This window comes from Chiloscyllium plagiosum, unplaced genomic scaffold, assembly GCF_037043375.1.
Source record: "Chiloscyllium plagiosum isolate Xiang-an unplaced genomic scaffold, Cpla_swu_hap1 HiC_scaffold_31, whole genome shotgun sequence".
NCBI classification, from domain to species: domain Eukaryota; kingdom Metazoa; phylum Chordata; class Chondrichthyes; order Orectolobiformes; family Hemiscylliidae; genus Chiloscyllium; species Chiloscyllium plagiosum.
The window spans coordinates 64,868,525-64,883,596 of NW_028270169.1; the positions used below are offsets into that span (position 1 = coordinate 64,868,525).

The 15,072-nt window shown below is 44.2% G+C and overlaps 1 pseudogene; it reads right to left on the reverse strand.

Annotated features, from left to right (window-relative positions):
* Positions 1-1,083: 1,083 nt before the first annotated feature.
* On the reverse strand, positions 1,084-14,245 carry LOC148141958 (uncharacterized; annotated as a pseudogene).
* Positions 14,246-15,072: the final 827 nt, after the last annotated feature.

Sequence of the window (15,072 nt, forward strand, 5' to 3'; positions counted from 1 at the left end):
AGGGTCTGATTATTGATAAAGGGACAAGCAATATTTATGGTCGTACCATTTGCATAAGTTGTGGAGCAAGAATTATTGTTCAAGTACAGTGTTGTAGTGCACTGGGAGATGCCCAAGTAGAGTCTTCCCCAATTGGTGCAAATACACGTTTCTCCTCTGCCTTCCACTATATGGAAGGCTGTGGTTGGGAGCGTGTCAGCCTTGGGTCTGCAATTAGCCTTGATTTCGGAGGTGGTGCGAGATTTGCCCAAATTGCTTCCCCTATCAGGGTCAGGTTAGTCACTGCCCGCGGAAGCAGGCAGCTAGCATTTCTCGCCAGGCTCTCTGTGATTGGTTCGGCAATCCATCGTTGGGCTGTGTGCAAGCATATCCAACAAGGGTGGCCAACGTCTAATCTCCGGTATTGTATTAGGGCCAAAGCACATGCTCTGTGCCCTTCACATCTCGCAATGGCCCTTCACACTTCCCAACGTACTGGCGTCGCATTTACGCCATTTATCTCCTGAAGGGCCAACTCCACAACCGAGTTAGACTCGCTATCATGCCCCGGTCAACTCCTTCCGGGTTCAGGCATGACATTAATGCCCTCTGCCCTGCTTGGGGTCAGGCCATGATCTGGTTTGGTTGGTTGGCATGCCCTGGTGCTACTATCTTCAGTAGGACCTTCTGTACCACTATATTCACCTGTCTATAGATGTTGGAGAAGGGTCTATCTATTCTACACCACCAGACTCCCTCATCGCTCTTCTGAATCTTGGATATTACCACCTGTGCCCTGGCACCTCCGATCTTGATCATAAAATATCTATTTCCCGTGTCAGGTGTCCCTTTGGCCATGGTGGCTACTACTAAGTGCCAGTCACCGCATCACAAGGATCCCTGCATAAATATTTATTATCCCATTTATAGTCGTCCTGGTTTCTAAACAGCCATGGGTCGCATGTGAAGGTCCCCTTAGTTCCCTCAGTTAAGGTTACTGTCTGCAGCTGCATCCCAGATGCCCCTGCCCTTATGAATAGTCCCACCAGGGCACTTGCTAAAAGTGTGAGCTAGGGCAGCCCCATATTTGTATGAAGCTTCTAATCACGACTTGCACTCGATTGGTTCCGGTGCTGTCCGACGTCTCCTCAGGCCCAACGACACGCTTGCAATCCATGTGGCTCTTTCTGCGATCCTAACTTCTATCTGTGTTGCAAGGAACACTTGAAATGGTCCAAGCCACCTCTTCACCTTCCAGTTTTCCCTCCTGAAGTCTTTCACTACTATCCAGTCTCCAGGTTCTAGATTGCGCAGCTTCCCTTTGGCTGGTTGGGGTAGTGCTGCTTTCACTTGATTCTGTATTTGAGATAAAAGTGTAGAGAATTTTATACAGTAACACAACATCTCATCCTCACAGCGGCCTGTTATCGGTCTTACCTTAGGTCTTGAGCCAATTCCTGTGTTGGGCGGCCTACCAAACAAAATCTCAAATGGGTTAAGATTAGCTCTTCCCCTCCTCCGAGACCTCATATACATTAGCACAATCAGAAGTGCCTTTTTCCATGTCACCCCTAGTTCCTCACAACATTTTTCAATTTATTTTTTAGGGTACCATTTTCTCTTTCCACTGCCCCACCACTCGCTGGGTGGTAGGCACAGTGTTGTCTCATATTTATTTCCAAATAATCACTGATCTGCTGTAAGGCATTATTGACAAATGGTGTCCCAATGTCGCTACTAAGCCTTTCAGGGATGCCCCATCTCGGAATTATCTCAGTTAGCAAAGCTACGGCTACAGCACTGGCATCCTGTTTAGACGTGGGGAATGCTTCCACCCATTTGGAAAACATATCAACTATTACCAGACAATACCTTTTCCCTTCACTGGGCGTTAGTTCTATGAAATCCATCTGTAAATGTTCAAAAGGCTTTTGGGATTGGGGGCGTGCTGTCTGACTCATCTGTATTCCCCTCCCCACATTATTAGTGGCACAGATAACACAATGCTCACAATATTTCTAGGAGTAATGAGTAAATCCCTTAGTGTACCACTGTGCCAAAATATTGTCGTACATCCCCCCTTTTGACGCATGGTCCTTACCGTGTGTCAGTTTGGCATAGAATGGAAATAATGATGGTGGTAGACAGGGTTGACCATTGGGACCACACCATACTCTTTCCCTCACACTGCATCCTGCTTTCATCCACTCATGCTTTTCTTCCGGTGTGGCCTGTGACCCGTACGTCTGCTGTTGGGGTACAAATTTTTGTCATACACATGTTAATCTGATCACTTCATGGCTGCTGGGCTGCTGTTTTTGCTGCTGAGTCTGCCCTTGCATTGCCTTGGGAAATAAAATCAATTTTTGTGTGAGCTTCACATTTACACACAGCGATTGATTTAGACAACAGGACTGCTTCCAGGAGGTTAGAAATCAGGTCACGGTGTATGATGGGCTTTCCAGTGGAGATCAAGAAGCCCTTGTGTTTCCACAGGGTTCCAAATCATGTACAACCCCGAATGTGTATCTGCTATCGGTGTAAATATTCACTGTCTTTCCCTCAGCCAATTTACAGGCCTCAATCAAGGCAATCCGCTGCTTGCGCTGACAGATGAGATGGGAGTGATCCCGCTTTGACTATCTTGTAGATAGTCACTACAGCATACCCAACACAATTCTGGCCTGTCTCCTTGCTCCTGAATGCTCACCCGTCCACAAAAAGCTCCATATCTGGATTCTGAAGTGGTGATTCCTGCAAATCTGGCCTAGGGCTGCAAATTTCATTAGTTACAGTAACACAATCATGTGGGTCTCTGTCTCCTTCTGTGGGGAGAAGGCTAGCAGAGTTAAAGACGTTACATCGCTTTATTGTAATATTAGGCATCTCCAAGAGCACAGTATTATATCGGAGCCAACGTGCTGCTGACATGTGTGTGGTCCTTTCCTCGGAAAGCAGTATGGATACTGCATGTGGGACCAGAAGGGTTCATTCACCATAGCCGACTATATCCCTGGATGCTACAACAGCGATTTCAGCTCACAGGCATTTAGGCAATCCTGCCACTACGGGGTCTAGTTCAGCTGAAAAATAAGCTACCGGCCTCAATCTTCCCCCATGAGCCTGCAACAGCACAGATGTCATGCAGCCACGCTTCTCATCCACCATTTGTACAAAAGGCATGTTTGGATTTGGAATCCCCAGTGTAGGTGTAGTTTGGAGTGCCTTTTTTAATTCAACAAAGGCACTCTCAGCCCTGGGATCCACTGCAACAGACTCTGGTTCTGCAAACCTTTCCCATGGGTTATGTCACTTAAGGGCGCCTCAAAGGTTGCATAATGTGGGATAAACGTTCTACAGTAGGAGCACATGCCCAAAAAAGATAGTAATTGTTTCTTCATGTGAGGCTTTGGAATCTGCTGGATTGCTTGAACTCTGTCTTGACCAATGGTCTTCCCTTGTTCAGATATTAAGTGACCTAAGAACTTCAGCTGTTGTTGCACAAATTGTAGCTTTGTGAGGCTGGCTTTGTGCCCTTCCCTCACTAGATGCAGAGCCATGCAAGAGTATCCTTCTCACATTGTTCCTTTGTTGGTGCCGCTATCAAGCAATCATCTACATACTGCAAAAGTGCTGACCCCGGGGTTAGAGAAAGAGTCTCCAGAACCCTACGTAGAGCCTCATTATATATGGTGGGGGGACTCACAGTAACCTTGACAAAGTCACGTGAAGGTATATGATTTCCCTTTGAATGAAAAAACGAACCAGAATTGACTATCTGGGTGCACCGGTACACTAAAGAAGGCATTTGCTAAATCCACAACAGAGAACCATTTCCTGTCCGGTGGAATTTGAGCCAATATAGTATAGGGGTTGGGAACATTTGGGGCACTATTGACTGCCTGCAGGTCTTGAACAAACCTCCATTCCTTTGGTTCACCGGGAATGTTTGCCTTTTTGACCGGAAAAATGGGGGTTCTCACCAGTGAGTTTTCACAGGCCTTAAGGAGGGATTCAAAGACTGGAGTAATTCCTTCTATGACTTCAGGTTTTAACGGATATTGTGCTCTGCAAGGACAATACTCAGACTTCAGGGTTACCCTTATGGGTTCACAGCCCGGTATGAGCCCCACATCATGTTTGCCCTTTGCCCACAACTCAGTAGGGACCATTTTTAATCTTGGGTCTGAAACTTCTATCTTAGGGAAACGCCAGGCTATCCCCCTAGGCTTTTCAGGGCTAGTGGGGTTTGCCTGGATTGTCCTATCTGCCTGAGTTAGCCAATTTAGTTTCTTCATATATGTTCAGATATCTGCATTGAACCAGATACCCACATCGTCCCTAAAGACCCAACCTTTCGCTTTTTGTGCCTTTAGCACCCGTGGTCCCAAATCCTGCCACCTGTCACCAGACGCCTTCGCCAGTGACAGATGAGGAGCGGAGCCTTCTACATCAAAAAGATAGGGTCTGCTTGCTGTTACAGATACCTTAGATAAGTTCACATTGACTGCACATCTGTGATCACTCAATAAAAATCACACAATAACAATTGATCTGGTTTAATCAACCTCCTGAACCAATTCTTCTCATATGGTTCATCAGGACCGTCAGGGTGTATGTGTGTTGTGCAGTGTAACACATCTCCAGCAAGAAAATCGGTGTTAATAATCGCTCACTGAACTTATCACTCTCTGGCTTAATCGCCACTCATAGACATACAGCAGGGGCCTTGGGTCATATTTTACAGCCTGCACTAGTAAATCTTCCCTTTGTATTACCTGCAAGCCCGTTGGAGTACTGAGCAAGTCCAACCCCAGTCTCCCTATAAGATCTCGACCCATCAGATTTAAAGGACAAAATTCTGATAACAAGAAGGAGGATTGGAATGTTTCCCCATTAGTAGTTAGTAGGGGTGCGGAAAATTTCTCCCGCACCATGACTCCTGATGCACCCATTGCGTTCGAGAACCTTTCACTCATCTTTATTTGTGTCGATTGTCTAAACTGGCTTAATGTAAGGACTGAATATGTTGCCCCTGTATCTACCAAAAAGGTAACTGATGTATCTTCCACATATAACATAGAGGTGGGCATTGACTTTTACGCATCATTGTGATATTGGACATACTGTCCACACTTCACAATCTCAGCACTCAACGTAGAGGTGTGACATGTCTCAGTGCCCATAAGGTTAGTAGAAGAGATTAGCATAAAAGCAAGTCTTCGTTGCCAAGCATAAAGGAAAGAGGCTTACCTGTACCTTGTGGGCTGCCCACCTCCACCTCAGCCTTCCCCTGTCAGTCACCCTATCACTCAGCCTCCAGGGCAATTGAGGCAGTCTGTACGGGCACTGTCTCGCCCAGTGGTCTGTTGCTCCGCAATCAAAGCACCCACCAGATCCTACTCTGCCGTGCCTCTTCTGTGACCTCGTCCATGACCTATTCCTCTTTCGTGACCTCCACCTCTGCCTCTCTCTCTTCCTGCAGCACCACCTTCCAATGGCTGGGTGACTATTTGCATCATAGTAAGCTGAGCTTTATATGCTTGCGGTTCCATCTTTAGTTTCCGCTTACCCTTCTCTTGGGTAAGCAATTTTTCAGCATTTATCGCTTGTTGTTCTATCAAATTCAGCTTTCCCGTGTCCCAGGTAATACATGTGTCTTTTACCTTTTTCGCTATTTCGTCCTTCATTCCATTGATGAAGCTGTTCCTCAGGTGTGCCTCATATGGCATGATTTCTGCCGCCGTTATGTCTTTGGGTGGTCTCAGTCCACGATGGGCATTATGGACTTCAGTGAGGCGCGTAAGGTACTGGGACACTGTCTCCCCTTTCCGTTGTTTACATATTGCTATTTTGGTCATGTCCATTCACACTGGGAATGCCTCCCTACAGGTGGTTGCCAGTGCTGCAACAAAAGCATTAACTTCTCCATTTTGCTTCACTTGTGGGTTGGCTACTCTGGCATGAACATTTGCAGCTGGCTAGGTATACTTGATTTTGGTGACATCAGCACCTAGTTTTCATCCCAGGAGTCATCTCATCTCATGTGACGTGGGTCGGAACTCAGGACAGAACTTTGTCACTTGTTATTACCTCCAACCTCGCATGGGTCAGGCAACTGCCCATAGGCACTTTGCAAATCCTTCATGGTCTATGGCCGGTGGGCCAACACTGGATACCCTTCTGGACTTGCAACTTCAACCATTGGGGCTTGCAGAACTACCTGGTTAGATGATCGTGTGCCAGTACCCTCACTGTCTGACTCATCATCTGTCTGGGGGGTGATCACGAACAAGTCTTGGATGGCTGTCTATCTTGGAGTGGCCGTCCTTCTTTTGTGCTTCTTGCTTCAATTGGTTGCGGGTATGGTGTGCTATTGGTGATCCAGCAGACCCTGAGGCAGCGGCCGCTGACATGGAACCTTCGCCAGGCGGATCTCTTAGCAGGGCTGCAGGTCTCAGAGGGCAGTCATCAAGGTCAGGATCTGAAACAGACTTAAAACACTGCACAGCTTTGTTAAGTTGTTTTCCGCGTGTGTCTGCATGTGCACTGGTGTTTGTACGTGTATTTGATCTATCCTTTACTTGAGATTTCCTTTCTCTGATATCAGCCTCAGTCTTCCACATGTTATAAGCACTCCAATTCACAGGTTCTATTTTTCCCTTCCGTTTCTCCTTCTCTCTCTCCTCCAACCTTGACCTCAATATTTTCAGCTGTATTTTACTAAAACTTCCTCCCTCTGGAAAACCACATTCCTTAATCCACAATTCTAGCTGCTTTACAGACTCTGGGCCATAATTATTTAGCATGCATTGTATTTTTGGTTGGCCATTCCAAGTCCTGTGTGGACTCTCCCTTTGTTTGCTCTCGCTGGAGCCCATTTTTAGTGTAACTGGAAAAGTGTTCAACTCTCTCTCTCACGTGGTACCACTAACTTTTTCCCTTTTGACTTACTTTTTACCTCCGGACATCCTCTCTCGCATTGGGCACATCCGCCTCAATGCCTTGATTTTTGTAAACCGAGAAACCACATAACCGGTACGGTGGTTCCAGGTCGAAAACCACCCTTAAACTTGCTGGCTCCTAAACACACTAGAGACAGCAATCCCCTTCCCTGGGGTTTTGCTCTAATACCACATGAGAGTTCACTGAACCCTTTTCCTGCAGTATTTATTCTCTTAGAATAACTCTCTATGTAGGATTACTTAAGCCACGACTCTTACTCCGAGTCTATTCGATTCGAACCCCCTGGAAGATCCACAGATTTCCATTCCTCTCATGCAAAGGGGCCAATTCAGTGCTCGAGATGAAGTGAAAGGCGCTGGCGCCTGTGCCTCCTGGGAATCTTCAGAATCTCACCCAGTCGCGAGGTCCCGGGACGAGCCCCCAAATTTACAGTCGTGGAAATTAAATCGACTTGACATAATTATTAGCAAGAACAAAGAAAGGATCTTTATTAAAAGTCCTGCAGGATTTCGACTCATTACACGAAGTCAGATGTCTCAATGCAAGGAGTACTGAAACATTGTACTTGTAGTATTCCTTATCACACTCCAAAGGGCAAGGACTAGGGGAAAACTCAAGTTGTTATCCTCTCATCCCCTGGTCCTAGACATAACAGTTCTTCAGCTTTCGCTGAGTTAGATATCACAATGTCGAGTTGAATGTTTACAGAATTCAAACAGAGATAAGATAACTGCAAACTTTTATCAATGCATCGTTTACAAAGCTCAGTACAGCATTGAATTAAAGAAAAGCATTCTCTTTAAATTTCACAGTAAATGGATAATTTTCCATTACATCACCACTTCCTCTGGTAGTTCATTCCAGAGGGTGGTACGTGTATGGAATAAGCTGCTAGAGGATGTGGTGGAGGTTGGTACAATTGCAACATTCAAAAGGCATCTGGATGGGTATATGATTAGGAAAGGTTTGGAGGGGTATGGGCCAGGTGCTGGCAGGTGGGACTAGATTGGGTTGGGATATCTGGTCGGCATGGATGAGTTGGATTGAAGGGTCTGTTTCTGTGCTGTACATCTCTATGACTCTATGATCATGGGGGTTATGTAACTAAAGACTAACAACATTCATAGTCAAGAACAATTACCGTGTGCAGTTCTGGATGCCACAGGAAGGATGTGATTACAGTGGAGGGGGTGCAGAGGAGATTCACCAAGATGTTCCCTGGGATGGACCACATCAGGGATGAAGAGAGGTTGGATAAGCTCGGCTTGTTTGCTTTGAAGCAGAGAAGCTGAGGGGGATGTAATTCAGAAGTATAAGGTTACATGTGGCATGGACAGAGTGGATAGATAGCTGCTGTTCTTTTTCATCAAGGGGCTAAGAACAAGGCAACATGCTTTTAAAGTGAATGATTTAAGGGTTTGAGAGGTTGTGAAGATTGTTTTTCACTCAAACGGTGTTGGTGTCTGCAATGCACTGCCCGAGAGGGTAGTGGTCAGGGAAACCCTCACAACCATCAGAAAGTACTTGAACGGGCACCTGACGTATTATAACATTCACGGTTACAGGCCTCGTGTGAGAAAGTGGGATGAATGTAGATTATTCTGTATTTCTGTCAGTACAGTGTCTACTTCTGCGATTGTATGATTGTGTAAAGTCAATGATTGAGCAGCTTAAGACAGTATATTAACGAGGGCTATATGAGTGAACTTCTATAATAGCTTCTATAAGTACACCGCCAATGGGAAACGTTAGAGAAAACAAGTGCAGCTCTGTTACGGTCTGAAACCTGAGAAGGATGAATGTAGAACAGGGAAATGGCAGAACTATGAAGCAATTACTTCAGTTCTGTCTTCACTGAAGAAAACAAAACAAAACAAATCTTCCCAGCAACTCGAGGGGATCTAAATCTACTGAGAAGGAGATAAAAGAATGAAATTAGTAAATAAATGGTTTTCCAGAAATTATTGGGACTGAGAATGATGGACACAGACAAATTCAGCGCAGATTAATGCAATTGGAATAATCATTGAAAAACTGGCTGGTCAATGGAGAAGCAATAGATGCAATGCATTTGGATTATCAGAAAGACTTTGATAATGTTCCAAGTGTAGTGTGCAAAATCAAATCATATGGGATTGAGTCTATTACATGGACATGGTTTTAGAATGGGAGAGCTGACAGGAAACAGTAAGTATAAACAAAAGAAAGTTTCTGGGAGTGGAAGGCTCATGTGACATGGCAGAGGTAGGTGCGTGGCCTCAGCTATGTGAAATACATATCAAAGATTTGGTTGAGGGAATCAAATGCAATATTTCTAAGTCTGTTGCTGGCACTAAACAGTGTAGAATTGTGAGTGGTGAGTAAGATGTTAAAAAAAACTCCAAAGTGATTGCAGCAAATCGGACGACTGGGCAAACACGTGGCAGATGAACAGCAATATGGATAAATGTGGCGTTGTGCACTTTGCTAGGAAAATAGAATGGCAACATCGCATTTGAAAAGGATTGTTTGAATAATGTTGATCTTGAAAGGGACTTCTGCTTCCTTTTGATGTTTTTTTGTTTACTTCTGCACAAGCTCCAGTGTCCATGCAGGGCAGCAAGTTTTGAAGACAGAAGTCAATACTGCAAATGGTGTTGGGATGCTGATGAGTCTGCATAGATCTGCCAATTGGATAAGGGAAATATTGAAAATTATTTGGATCTCATTGTACACCAGACTTTGAAAGCAATATTGCAGTAACAGAAAGCACTTTGGGTGTTAAATGGTGTGTTGACTTACATTTCAAGGGCATTTGAGTGCAGGAGTTTTACTGCAGTTGTAGAAGGTCTTGGTGAGATCTCATCTCAAACATTGTATAGCATTGTGGGCAGTTTTGATCTCCTTACTTAAAAAAGGACAAACCTGACATTGAGAGAATACAGTGAAGGATGAATAGACTGATCTCTGGGGTTGAGAGGCTCTTTGTGTGAGCAGAGTTTGGGTCAACTGGGCTTGTATTCCATAAGGTTCTGGAAAATGAGTGGAGATCTTAGTGAAGGGCTTATGTTGATTGGTATGGAAACATTGAGTTAGAAAGTAAATGTGGATAGATAGGGACTTTTTTTTCCTGGAGCATATTAGGTCAAAGTTCATATAATAATAATTGTCTTTCCCTAACATGGGGAATTTTAAGGTTCGGGCCATGTTGTTAAAACGAAAGGAGAAAGATTTAAAAATAACATCAGAGGCTTTTTTTTAAAGCAGAGGGTGGTTCCCATGTGAAATGACCTTCTTGATGAAGTGCTGGATACGGGTACAATTACAATGTTCAAAAGACATTTGGATAGATGCATGAATAGGAAAGGTTTGGAGGGATATGGGTCAGGAGCAGGCAGGTGCAATTTAGTTTTGTTTGGGATTAGATTCAGCATGGACTGATTGATCTGTTTCCGTGCTGTACGACTCCATGACTCTATGACTCTTTAAATTTATAAATCTCTGACAGGCCGAGACAGATTGGAATCGAGATGATAGTTCCCCTGGCTGGAACGTCTAATCCAAGGGGTAACAGTACGAGGTACTGGCAGGCCGCTCTGCACTGAGATAAGAATAAATGCCTGCACTCAGAAACTGGTGAACCTGGGGAATTCTCTACCAATTAAGCCTGTGGAAGTCAAAACGCTGAATATAAATAAGGATTTCTTGACACTAAAAGAATGTGGATAGAGGAGGAGTATGGTATGGAGATAAAGGATTGTCCATTATCATATTAAATGGTGGGGTGGGGGGGGCAAAATTGGTTAACAGACTGGACTACTTCAGTTCCTATTTTGTAGTTTTCGATGGTTAATCATATAAATGGATATGTACATTTTGAGGGAAAAGTGCACTGATGAAGATATATTCGACCATGAACTCGGTAGGGCGGAGGCTCAGTTCTTTGAATGCCCTAAAACTTTCTCAATGTTTCTGTGCAGTCTGTGAGAAAGCTCTGTTAATGTTGTCACATGCTCTCAGATGTTCAGATGGAAGATTGACAAGACTGCGCTTCCTGTTCCCTTTTCTGATACTGAGGCAGGAGCCAGGTGTTTCTTGGCTTTGTCCTTTAAGACCTTGGAGCAGTTTGATACAACTGAGTGTTCGGTTTGGCCATTTCAGACACCATTATCACATGTCTGTGTGTATGGAGACACTTTTACACTTGACCAGGAGCGTTCAGTAGGTTTGCTTGCTGCAACTACATTGGTGAAGCAAATCGATGTTTAATTCGGCTTCAAGGTCACCATAACTGACACCCGATTTTAGATCTCAATATTTTATTATTTGTTTTCAACTTCCACTAGCTTCCAGAACATTAGCCCGCCTGGATTAGTAATCCAGTGACATTCCTACAGCAGCACCCTCTCACATGGGGACCTATCGGAAACCACACTGAGCAGGTTATTTCTGTGCTGCTTGACAGCTCCGTCAGAAAGAAATTCCACCAATTTGGTTATTGTGATGAGAAAAAGGGGGTGGCAATTGGTCAGATTGTAATTATTCTCCTCTTAGGGAACTGGACATGGTTGAATAGTTTTCCATAATTCCATGTAGATGTCAGAGTTGGAGCTAGAATGAAACAGCGTTCCTAGAGAGACGGCTTGTTGTGCAGCACAAGTCTTCAGTCCTGTTGCAGGAATGGTGTCAGGGCCAATTGCCTTTGTCGGATCAATTGTGTCCAGCTGTTTCGTGATGTCCCCTGCAGTGAATTGAATTGGCTGAAGACTGGCATCTGTGATTCTGTGCATTTCATGACAATTATGATGTGGATCAGTGACTTAACACTTCTAGCTGAGAAAGGTGCAGATATACTGCATCCTTGTGTTTTGCACTGATATGCAGGGCTGTTCCAGTATTTAGGAAGGGAACATTTGTGGACGCCTGTTCTCCAGTGAATTGTTTAATACTCCATCACCATTTGTGACTGGATGTGGCAGGACTGCAGAGCTTAGATCTGATGTGTTGGTCTTGGGATGATTTCGCCCTCTCTATCAGATGTTAGTTCTGAGGTTGGAATGTAAGCAGTCAGGTGCAGTAGCTTTAATAGGTGGTCATCAGTTTTTACACATGGTTCTGACTCTAGCAAATTCACCCCACCTCATTAATGAACCAGAGATCCGATTGATGGTAATGGTAGACTGAGGGATTATCCCGGGCAAAAAGTTACAGATTGTGGTTGAATCAAATTCTACTTTTGGTCGACAGCACAACATGAATACCTAGCTTTTAGTTGCAATATCTGAATTACAAGTCGATTGTCTGTACCCCAATTCACATCCAAGACCCATCAGCCTTGTACTCAGCGACCTACCTGGTTTCTGATGTGGTTACACTTCCATTTTATTATTCTCATTCCTCTAAGGGTCCCTCCGTGGTGTCACATTCCTCAAAGCCCATTAACATACTCATTTAAATCTTTTCCCTTCCAGTAGTGCCAACATCTGTGTTTACAGTGAATGTATTTCCCTGTGTTTCTCTCCCTGACCATAATTAAGAGTTGTGTAGTGTCAATAATGACAGACCTATGTAGTTTCAGAACCAATGAATTTGTGCACCTTACATTAGCATTCACTTCTCTGAGTTGGACAGGGTGTTTGAGCTGTATTGACACATGTGTTTGGAAGGGAGTCAAGAGTTTGTTGCTGGAAAAAAAAAGCAGGTCAGGCAGCATCTGAGGAGCAGGAAAATTGGCGTTTCGGGCCAGAGCCCTTTCATCAGGAAGATCTTCATGTGTTTGGAAATTGTTTAAAAGCAGAAATTGCTGGATAAACTAATCAGGCCTGGCAGCATCTGTGGAGTGCAAGCAGAGTTAATCTTTCAGGTCGAGTGACCCTTCTTCAAAGCTTCCAATTTCTCCAGCAATTTTTGATTTTGTTTCAGATTTCCATTATCCAAAGTACTTTGTTTTACTGAAAATGTGTTCTGTGACCATTCATTTCTGGAAAACTCAGCAGGTCTGGCAGCATCTGTGGACACAGAGAGATAGAAATGACGTTTTGAATCCAGCGTGACTCTTCTTCAGAACTGGAAAGGATTGGAACGCTAGCTTTTTAATCCCTTGACAGAGGTGGCAGAGTGGGGTTGAGAAACAGATGGTTTGGATGTACAAAGCAAAAGACAAATAGTCTTATTATTTTGGTGAAAGTGGAAAAGATGTGGAATGAGTGTGTTAAGTTATGAATTGGGAAAATGGGTTCTCTCTATTGAGTACAAGATAAACAAAGCACAAACAAGACAAGGTCATAGGGAAACCTGAAGTGAGAATGTATGGAAAAGGAGAAAGTTCATGATGGGGTCAGGCTGTGCAGATATGGAATTGAATATTAAGTTCTACAGGCTGTAACATACCAAAGCATAAAGTGAGGTGTTACTCGGGTTTGGATTGTGTTTCATTGGAACATTGCAGCAGCTCAGCACCAAAATGCCAGCATAAGAACAAGGTAGGTTATTGAAATCAGAAGCAATGAGAAAGTCAGAATTCTTCCTGCAGACAAGGTGGAAGTGTTCCTCAAAGTCTCTGTTTTGCGCGCTCACAAGGAGACTACGTTTTCAGCAGCAGTGACAGCAGATGGGATTCAAAGTGAAATGCAAGTGAAATGCTGCTTCTCCTGGAAGGTATGTGAAGAAATAAGAAATTAATCTGTGATCTTCTGAAATATTTACCTTTATTTCTTCTTATATGTAGACAACATAGTTGCATGTTGAGACCTCCACAGAAATAACCTTTATCATGCTTTTCACACTTTTTTTAGTCTATTTAGTGACAAAGTATGTCCCACATCCTAACACCAAGGTCGAGGCAACAAGTTGATTGTCATGTATGCTCCTGCCTGTTGCAAACCAATTTCCTTTGTTTTAACGCACTTGCTGATGTGCTCTTTGCAATAGTACTTCTGAATTTAACTTTTGTTATGTTGTACCTCCAATAAGCCTTCTTTCCAGTAGCTTCAACTTGCCTGACACCTGTCTTCTGCATCCCTCTCTCCTTAAACAGCGGGATTATATTTGCAGTCAAACCTTCTCTGACTGCAGTGATTCTGAAACGTCACCAGCAATGTCTCCACAATCTCCTCAGCTATCTCCTTGGAACTGTGGGGTTTACTCCATCTGGTCTGGCTGATTTATCTACTTTCAGACCTTTCAGCTTCTCCAGCACCTTCACTTTAGTCGTGGTCCTTACGTTCACCTCTATCTCTTGACTCTTTTGAAGTTTTGGTAGGTTGCTGGTGTCTTCCACCATGAAGCCTGATGCAAAGTATCGATTGAATTCCTCTGCCATTTAATTGTTTCCCATAGGGTGACATGGTGGCTCAGTGGTTAGCACTGCTGCCTCACAGCACCAGGGTCCCAGGTTCGATACCTGACTCAGGTGACTGTCTGTGTGGAGCTTGCACATTCTCCCTGCGTCTGCATGGGTGTGCTCTGGTTTCCTTCCACAATCACAAAGATGTGCAAGTCAGGTGAATTGGCCATGTTAAATTGCCCATAGTGTTAGGTACATTAGTCAGAGGGAAATGGGTCTGGGTGGTTTACTCATCGGTGTGGACTGGTTGGGCCATAGGCCCTGTTTCCACAGTATAGGGAATCTAACCTAATTCCAGCCTCGTTTTCCAACAGTCAAATGTTGGAAAACAGCCTCCTTCTCTTCCTCGTGCAATCTTCTTTTATGTATTTATGAAGGTTACCATCATATTCCATCTTCTCCTCCTTATTGCATTTTTAGTTATCCCTGCTGGTAATAGAAAGGCTTCCTAATCCTCTGGTTTCCCAAGTAATCTTCACCGCATTGTATGCTTTCTGCATTTTCTGCATTCCCATACTTCCCTGATCAGCCACAGTTGCCTTGTTTCCACCCGCCCCCCCCACCCCGGGTACATTTCGTCTTCCTTAGGATGAATACCAACCATGCCTCTGAATTATCCCCAAAAACACTTGTTCGTGCTGCTTCACCATCTTCCCTGCTTGCACCCCTCCCCCTTCCAACCAACTCTAGCCAGCTCCTGACTCTTGTACTTTTTGTGGCATGAGTTAATTATAGTCACATCACAGAAAATATTTGTAACTGGAAGAGTGGCCAGAAAACAACTGCAACTGGAAAGGTATAGA